The sequence below is a fragment of the Scyliorhinus torazame genome, chromosome 15 (genome assembly GCF_047496885.1).
Source record: "Scyliorhinus torazame isolate Kashiwa2021f chromosome 15, sScyTor2.1, whole genome shotgun sequence".
NCBI classification, from domain to species: Eukaryota; Metazoa; Chordata; class Chondrichthyes; order Carcharhiniformes; family Scyliorhinidae; genus Scyliorhinus; species Scyliorhinus torazame.
In genome coordinates this window covers 24,515,915-24,526,027 of record NC_092721.1, presented here as the reverse complement: position 1 = coordinate 24,526,027, position 10,113 = coordinate 24,515,915, and positions in this window count along the sequence as shown.

Genomic DNA, 10,113 nt, shown 5'->3' with positions numbered 1-10,113 from the left:
TATAGCCAGACCATCAACAGGTACACACAACTAGACGCGTACCCTCTCCCCCGAATATCCGACATGGTCAACCGGATTGCCCAATATAAAGTCTTCTCCACCGTGGACCTCAAGTCCGCCTACCATCAGCTCCCCATCCGCCCAAGTGACCGCAACTACACAGCCTTCGAGGCAGACGGGTGATTATACCATTTCCTACGGGTCCCTTTTGGCGTCACAAACGGGGTCTCGGTCTTCCAACGGGAGATGGACCGAATGGTTGATCAACATGGGTTGCGGGCCACGTTCCCGTATCTCGACAATGTAACCATCTGCGGCCACGATCAGCAGGACCACGACGCCAACCTCCAAAAATTCCTCCAGACCGCCAAAGCCTTGAACCTCACGTACAACGAGGACAAGTGCGTTTTTAGCACCGATCGGCTAGCCATTCTGGGCTACGTAGTGCGCAATGGGATAATAGGCCCCGACCCCGAACGTATGCGCGCACTCATGGAATTTCCCCTCCCGCACTGCCCAAAAGCCCTGAAACGCTGCCTGGGGTTCTTTTCATACTACGCCCAGTGGGTCCCCCAGTACGCAGACAAGGCCCGCCCCCTAATACAGACCACGACCTTCCCTCTGTCGACAGAGGCTTGCCAGGCCTTCAGCCGCATCAAAGCGGATATCGCAAAGGCCACGATGCGCGCCATCGACGAGTCCCTCCCCTTCCAGGTCGAGAGCGACCCCTCCGACGTAGCTCTAGCGGCCACCCTTAACCAAGCGGGCAGACCCGTGGCCTTTTTCTCCCGGACCCTCCACGCCTCAGAAATCCGCCACTCTTCAGTAGAAAAGGAAGCCCAAGCCATAGCGGAAGCTGTGCGACATTGGAGGCATTACCTGGCCGGCAGGAGATTCACTCTCCTCACTGACCAACGCTCGGTAGCCTTCATGTTCGATAATGCACAGCGGGGCAAAATCAAAAACGACAAGATCTTAAGGTGGAGGATCGAGCTCTCCACCTTCAACTATGAGATTTTGTATCGTCCCGGAAAGCTGAACGAGCCGTCCGATGCCCTATCCCACGGCACATGTGCCAACGCACAAATTAACCGCCTCCAAACCCTCCATGAGGACCTCTGCCACCCAGGGGTCACTCGGTTTTACCACTTCATCAAGTCCCGCAATCTCCCATACTCTTTAGAGGAGGTCCGTACAGTCACAAGGGACTGCCACATCTGCGCGGAATACAAGCCGCATTTTTTCAGGCCGGATGGAGCGCACCTGATTAAGGCTTCCCGCCCCTTTGAACGCCTCAGTCTCGATTTCAAAGGGCCCCTCCCCTCCACCGACCGCAACGCATATTTTCTTAATGTGGTGGACGAATACTCCCGCTTCCCTTTTGCCATTCCCTGTTCTGACATGACCGCGGCCACAGTCATTAAAGCCCTGAACAGCATCTTCACACTGTTCGGTTACCCCGCATTCGTCCACAGCGACAGGGGGTCCTCTTTCATGAGTGACGAGCTGCGCCAGTTCCTGCTCAGCAAGGGCATAGCCTCAAGCAGGACGACCAGCTACAACCCCCGGGGGAACGGGAAAGTAGAGAGGGAGAACGGCACGGTCTGGAAGGCCGTCCTACTGGCCCTACGGTCCAGGGACCTCCCATTTCACGGTGGCAGGAGGTCCTCCCGGACGCTCTCCACTCCATCCGGTCGTTATTATGTACGAGCACTAATCAAACGCCTCATGAGCGTCTCCTTGTTTTCCCTAGGAGGTCCTCCTCTGGAACGTCGCTGCCGACCTGGCTGGCGGCCCCAGGACCCATCCTGCTCCGAAAGCATGTGCGGGCACATAAGGCGGACCCGTTGGTCGAAAGGGTTCACCTCCTCCACGCGAACCCCCAGTACGCCTACGTGGAGTACCCCGACGGCCGACAGGACACGGTCTCCCTGCGGGATCTGGCGCCCGCCGGCAACACGCACACCCCCCCGACACCATCAACCCAACCCCCCCCTTCCTGCCACCGCCGCACCCCGCGACCGCCCCCTTCCCAGGAGGATCGGTTCCCCTCCCCTCAGCACCGACCAAGAATAAAGCCCAAGCTGAAACCGTAAGGCTCCTGGAGGCGACAACACCGGTACAAGCACCACCACCACCGGGGCCGAGGCGATCGACACGGACGACCAGACCACCCGACCGACTCGTGGCGTCGATCTAAAACTAAATATGGACTTTTCACAAGAACATTTTGCTTTTCTTCCTATAACCTCTGTAAATAGTTGCAACAGGACAAAATTGTACAATACTGTATTGCCATGTGAATTTTTTTTTTTTCCTCCCAGGACCAGCCCTGTAAACCCTTACCACCATACGAAGCATCACCCCGCCGGGTTCATTTTTGACAAGGGGTGAATGTGGTAGTGTGTATTGGGGGTCATGTGGGACTGGAAGCCCTAATGTCATTGGCTGACAGATCCCGGGTCCTGGTTGGCCGTTGACCTCTAGCTCCGCCCTGAAGGCGGAGTATAAGAAGCCGGAGTCTTCCCCCGCAGGCCAGTTTACTATCGAGCTGCGGGGGAACAGACACGCTTAATAAAGCCTCATCGACTTCACTCTATTCGTCTCACGGAGTCTTTGTGCGCTACACCCTGTTAGCGGAAGAAATTACTATATGTGTCAGGATTGGTAAAATAAAGATGTCTCAAAGTATTGTAATAGCATAGGTCAAGGGCAAACCAGCAGGCAAGGGGTTAAACGTATACCAAGAGAAAACCAACAAGAAAGGGTTTAAAGTCACCCACATTGGAAATGATTTATTTAATCATCTCACAGAGCATTTGAATATGAAAAGGGAAACACAGGAGGCCCCAGTAAGTCTAAGAGATCCATTGTCCAACACATTTGCACCTCTTCTAGAAGTTAAATATGTTAAGCACAAACCCATGAGATTGTAAGGAAACATTGTATTCTTTAAATGTTTTCCCATGACGGGGACCAAAAAATATACATACTGATCACTTTGTATTGTTCCAAATGATTCAGTGAATTCAATACCTGTTTGTGACTCCGAAGAACTTTAAATATATATGCATGTGATTCTGAGGACAGGCAGAGCTGACTTTTGCGAGCTACAGGATAGTTGCGGAATCTATCTCTCCTGTGTGCACACGTTTTTTCCAAATTAAACAAAGTTTTACCAACACCACGAGGTCGAGAACAGATTTTGAGGTTTTTCTTCCCTCCAACAGACCCTCTATCCCATGCTGTCCCTTATAACATTTGTCACTTATGTATCTAATATTTTTGGGGTAGTTGCAACAAGTGACTTAAGCGGGCAGGGATAAGGTAGTGCTGCCTCTTTAAGCAGGTGGGCCCGATGGACCACATGACCAGCTCTGAGCCAATCACACAGGGGTGCACGAACCTCAGCCAATAGGGAGTTTGCGGGGGGCCCTGGGAGCAGGACCCTGTGCTGTGTAGACACTGGAGCCGAAGTGTTAAGACCGGTTGTCGAGTGCTCTGAGCCCGTTACTTAACCGTCCTTTCATCAATAAACCCCTTTGTTAACTGCTGGAAGCCTCTAGTGTAAGTCTCGCGCCACCACAGCATTCCATGGAAATATTTTGAAGAAGAATAGGAGAGTTATTCCCCAGCGTCCCTGACAATATTTATCCCATAATCAACATCAGAAAAACAGATTATCTGGCTATTTTCAACATGCTGTTTGTGAGAGCCAGCTGTCTGCAAATTGCCATATATTAAAGCACTAACTACGGGCCGGGCCGGAAAATCCCCGTGACCGGGCCACGCAGCCCCGACGCCGGGACGCGATTTCCTGCAGAGCGGAGAATCGGCGCCATCAGCACCGGTGTGGTTGGCGCGGCGCCGGTCGCGGGCCGCTCTATGCGGCCCCCCCCCACGATTCTCTGGCCCGGATGTGCCAAGTGGGCGTTAAAAAAAAACAAGTCCCGCCGACGCCATTCTAACCCGCTCTGAGCCGGCGGGAATTTGGCGTTGAAGGGCCGGGTGGCGGCCTGTGGGGGGGGGGGGGGGGGGGGGAGGGGGGCTCCGACCCCGGGGGGGTGGTCTCCCCTGTGGCCTGGCCCGTGATCGGGGCCAACCGATCGGCGGGCCGGGCTCTGTGGCTGGGGGCCTCCTTTCCTATGCGCTGGCCCCTGTAGCCCTGCGCCATGTTGCGTCGGGGCCGGCGCTTTGAAGGAGGCCACTGCGCATGAGCGCGTTTCCGCCGGTGCCACTGCGCATGAGCGCGTTGCCGCCGCTGCCACTGCGCATGAGCGCGTTGCCGCCGGTGCCACTGCGCATGCGCGGATCCCGCAGTGTACAGTTCACACCGGGATCGGCCCACACCGGGATCGGCCCAAACCGCTCCAGCGCCGTGCTGGCCACTTGTAGGGGCCAGAATTAGTCCTGGCAGCGGCCTATACGACGGCGTGGACATTCTGCTGCGGGATTAGAGAATCCCGCCCTGCATTTCTAAAGTGCTTCATAAAGCGTTTGGGCTGCTGTGAACTTGTGAACGGTGTACGTAAATATAAATCCTCTTTTTGCTTCATCTACCTTTTTTTTAAATGCTTCAATATAGAGCACTTCATTAGAGTACAAAAGTTCCTCTTTTGAGACAAGTTAACTTTTAGAAATACAGATGTTACAACAGTAAAATATAATTCATGTATCAAACATTTGTCATACTATTTTCTCATATCTTAGGCAACGTCTGTATTTTCAGGTTCAGTGAGTTAATCGTGGTTCAAAGGAAAGACTTTTGAATTGTTCAGTCAGTCTACACTTGCTCAACATAATTGATTTCAGTTGAATGGAAACACACCACAAATTTTTATTACAAAATAAATCACACCACAACTTTCAAGTACCCCAGCATTTGCATAGAAAATGCTAAAGTGGCCTGATTCATTGAGTAATTAATTTAAGTTTATAGACTTCCTTGAGCTATTGAGCTGCAAGATGTACTCTGAGCCATTCTTGTGATACAAATGCACGAACAAGAGCAGAAGTGGGCCATTCGGCCCCTCGAGTCTACTGGCCCATTTCATAAGATCAAGGTTGGTTATCGGGGGTAGGCAGGAATGTGGGGTTGAAGTTACAATCAGATCAGCCATGATCTTATTGAATGGCGGAGCAGGCTCGAGAAGCCGAGTGGCCTACTCCTGCTCCTAATTTGTATGATCTGATAGTAAACTCAAATCTGCACTCTCCTACCCCCGATAACCTATCATTTTCTTGCTCACCAAAGGTCTATTCGCCTCTTCCAAGTAAGTTCTTCGACCAACAGGAATTAATGATGCAACAATTAGATAAATTGAATTGCTTTTTTCTTTGGTTAGGAGGCAATTCCCTCCCCCAGCCCATTGATGTTCTTTAAAAATTATATAATAATAATAATCTTTGTTAGTGTCACAAGTAGGCTTACATTAACACTGCAATGAAGTTACTGTGAAAATCCCCGAGTCGCCACACTCCGGCGCCTGTTCGGGTACACTGAGGGAGAATTCAGAATGTCCAAATAACCTAACAAGTACGTCTTTCGGGACTAGTGGGAGGAAACCGGAGCACCCGGAGGAAACCCACGCAGACACGGGGAGAACATGCAGACTCCACACAGACAGTGACCCAAGCCAGGAATCGAATCCGGAACCCTGGTGCTGTGAAGCAACAGTGCTAACCACTGTGCCACAGTCCCAACGTCCTGCACCCACTAAAATGCAAAACATTACGCTTTTTTCATGATTATCATCATGAATGGCTGCAGGTAGTGTTAATATAGACAAGTGGAAATAATGCCTCCAAGAGCTGTCAGACATTAATACATATATACAACTATGTACAGGGTTAGATAAGCATGAAGCTCCGTCCAGAATCAACTCTCTCTGAGTGCAAGTGACACCTCAACTGACATCACTGAAGATGTATATTAGTTATTGGCATGGTAACTTTAAGTCCTTTTCGCTACATATTTGGACACCAGAAACGTGCGTGCATATTCACCTTTTACTGTAATGAAATATCCCGAGTTGCTTCACAGGTGAGTAATCAAATACAATCTGACATTGAGCCACTGAGGCTCAAATGACCAAAAACTTGACCAAAGAGGTAGATTTTAAGGAGCCCTTTAAAGGGAGAAGGAGCGAAGAAGTGCAGAGAGACTTTGGGCCTTGGCAGCCAGAAACACGCCTGCCAATGGTGGAGCAATTAAAATCAGGAATGCCCAAGAGGTCAGAACTGGCAGAGCACAGATATTCGAGGATGGATTGTGGGATTGAAGGGAATTACAGGGGGGTGAGGCCGTGGAGGAATTTGAAAACAAGGATGTAGAATTTTAAAGTTGAAGCATATTTGCTTAGCTGAACGTCAGTGGAGATCAGCAAGCACAGGGGAGGTTGGCGAGTGGAAATTGGTACAAGTTAGGATACAATTATAACAAATAGCCTCAGATTATAGTTTTGTTTAGCAATAGACCTTGTGGAAAATTAGGCTGAAGCTGTGCCTTCTGTGTGTGCTTGAACTATTATCTTAGTTCCAAGGGATGTAGGAGCCAAATTTTCAATGCATTGTAAAGTCTTGAGTACCATTACTTCCAGATGTGGTGATATGCCGTGCACAGTTCTGTATATAGATAGCAATGCGACCTCCATCCAGCTGGTGGTGATAGAGATCTATCATGTGACTCGAGACATCTGCCAGTTGGTAGTAAGATGTATAAGAAGATAGTCGCACTTTGAGTAGCTCCAGGAGAATTCACTGAATTCAGTTAGCAGCCATCGCCTGTATTATAGTTTGTTAGTTACCTTTCCACGTATCTGTTCATAAATCATCATTCTAGTCAAACAAATAGTTGTTCTGTGTACATCATTGCAACAGTTAAAACACAGAACACAACACCAGAGACAATTTATTCTTGTAAATTGTTCAGAATGGAGATTATTTTCTAATACCCAAGTTAAGTACACATCCTGAATGTGCAGATTCCCAAAACACATATCAATATTCCTGTCATTCAAAACATATTTTTGGAGGAAAGGTGTCACTAGTGAGTTCGAATATTGATCTTTTAGCAATGTGACCCATGCTACAATGAAAAACAGTGAGATCAGATAGACACTTTCCTTTTTCTGATAGCTGTGCGGATTCAAAGTTACTTTAATTAGCCCAAATCATTCTCAAGAGCAGTCGAAAGTGAAGAAAGGCCATGAAACCTCGGAAGAAAAAATTGATGAAATGATGCTCAAGATCCAGAAAACATTAAAATGCACATTTTGATTATTACTTGGGACAACATACCCCCATAATTAAATGAGTATTTACTGGCTAATTTCAAACAACATTGAGATCATATTGAGTTTTGCTCCCAACAGTGTTGTAATTGTTTATACATCTGCTTTTGTTATTTGCATTTGACACACACTTGAATGAGATTAATGGATGCCAGTTATTTTACTTATCTCATTTTGATTTGCAATGCAAACTGATTAGCAAGTGGATGGTGCTGTTCTGTAAGAAGGAGATGTGCCAGTAATTCAATTTAGGCCAGTCTAGACAAGGCCATTTCTCTTACATTTATTTCTCAGTATTCCAAAAGGTTAAGGAACAATTGAAGTTCACATTAGGAAATTAGGGCCAGGATTTTACGGCCTCATCATGGCGTATCATCCCCCCTCCCCCCCCTCCGGCAGATGTGGTGGGTGGGCCATTGAAATTGCCATTTGCCTCAGCGGGAAGGCGATATCCCCTGGCAAGTTTGTGCTTGAGTTCAAATTAGTCTGAAAAATAACAAGAGGGATAAAGAAGAATAAATGGAGCAGAGAATGAATAAAATGTAGGTTTCATTGAAATAAATGTTTGGGAATTGTTTGAAAATTGAGGAATTTTGGTTAATTTGATTCAGATTAAGGAAGGGTTTTTCAAACTGCAGGTTGAGAACCGCGGGTGGGACGCGGGCAGATGTAATGGAGTCGCAGAGCAATCGGTCGTGGCGTTCCCGATCGCGAGAGAAACGCTCAACGACCACGACCTACTTTTAAAATGAGACTGCCATCCGCGACCGGCTATTAAATGCGAACGATGCAATCTTCCTGCCAGAAGTGGCGGCAGAGAGCAGGTCATGCGCCCGGCATGTACACTGATGTCACACACCCTGTATGTCAGTGCTTTTGGCACAAAATCACGGAAGAGAGATGCCTCCATTTTCTAGCTGCGAGCGAGTAGGGAAGCAGGACTGTAAAGGACTGAAGAGGGTTTGTTTTGTTATAAGGAAGAAAGGGCCAGAGACACAAACAGGCTAGGACCTCACAACTGAATCTGTGGAGTGAGCTGCCCAGGAGAGTCCATGGCAGGACAAAGCAGTGCTAGTGTGAGCTGTACACAGAGCTCCATGGCCTCTGCTGTACAACCTACTAAGAAAAAACTGAAATCGGGTCCAAAGCAGTTTAAAGAGGATTTCATGAGGTATGGGTTTGTTAATTGTGCCAATGAAAATGAGGATGCAAAGCCATGTGTGTTATATGCAGGAAAGAACTGGAAAACGAGAGTTTAAAACCTTCAAAACTTCAAAGGCATTTGAAGACTAAGCATGGCGGGACCGAGGACAAACCTCTTGATTTTTTTCAAAGGATACAGCGAGGACTTAAATCATCAGCTGAATTCCTTAGGAGAAATGTAACATTGAATGACAAAGCAAGTTAGATTGTGAGGACCAAGCAGGCTCACCTGTCGCATTAAAGGCAAGTGAAAATGATGTGTTGGGAAGATCGGCTGGCATGGATTGCGAAGGTCGGCTGGCGTTGGTCATGAAGGTCAGCTGGCGTGGGTCACGAAAATCAGCTGGTGTGGGTCCCGAAGGTCGGCTGGCATGGGTCCCAAAGGTTGGCCGGTTGGTAAAAGGAAACAAAGACTTGAAAAACAGTGGATTAAAGAATGCCTGAAATGATATTGTTTCGGATAGCAAAACTGCGACCGGGTATGCTTTGTACAAGATATTAATTACATATGCCCCATTTGTGCTATTGGCATAATTCAGCAATATCTGCTTTGATTAAGTAAGACAGTCACTGAAGGTTTTTCTCAGTTAGCCTTTCATAAAAGATGGACTAAATCAAAGATATATTTCCATGGCTTCTAGCAGTGGCAAAATTTGCCCAAATAAGCTGAATAAGATCAAGTTGGATTATTATGTTCTTTACAACAGGAACAATGCAACTTGTAACAGTGGTAAAAGAGAACCTATCATTGTTTCCTGAAGGCATCCTTACACACAACTGGAAGAGGAAGGCATCCTTGGTGAATTTTCTTCGTTAAATCACGTGTTATGAAGCAGTTGAATAAAACAGCAGTACAAATACTCTTTGTGTAAGAGCGGAGACAGATCAAACCAAAGGTTTTTGCAAACTGGCAAATCTGAAGAAATGCTAATGCTCTTATTTTTTGCCCGTGGTACCAATGGCATAAATAACATTTCAGATACTTCTTCAAACAGAAGCAACAAGCAGTAACAAAAAGGTCTTAATACATATTGAATAACTCCCCCAAAAAGAAAGCACAGGTATTAACCTGCACCTGTTCAATGGAATTCAGGCTGCTTCCATGACGACTGTCTGCAACTGGTTCTAACCACTCTGGTCATTGGCTGCACACATCAGGGGCGTCATTCTCCGACCCCCCGGAGGGTCGGAGAATGGCCGTTGGCCGCCATGAATCCCGCCCCCGCCGGTTGCCGAAGGGAGAAAAGTCGGCGGGGCGTTAATGTCGCCGCTGCCGTCGGAGAATGTCACGGGTCTGCGCAAGGCAGCCGATATTCGGCCTGCCGATATTCTCCCTTCCGGATGGGCCGAAGTCCCGTCAACGTGATGACCGTTCACGTCGACGTAAATTAAACCTCCTTTTCATCGGCGTGACCCTGTGCTCCAGGTTCACGCCGACCAGCGTGGAGGTGAGTGACGGCCTGGGGGGTGGCTCTGGGCAGGCGATGGCGTGGCCGCAGTCTGAATGCGTGAGGAGAGGTGTGTCTCGGGTTGTGTGTGTGTGTGTGCGGCGGGGGGGGGGGGTGGTTAGAGTAGGCTGGGCTCCAGGAGAGTGCCGGGAGAAGGTCCGTGCCGGGGA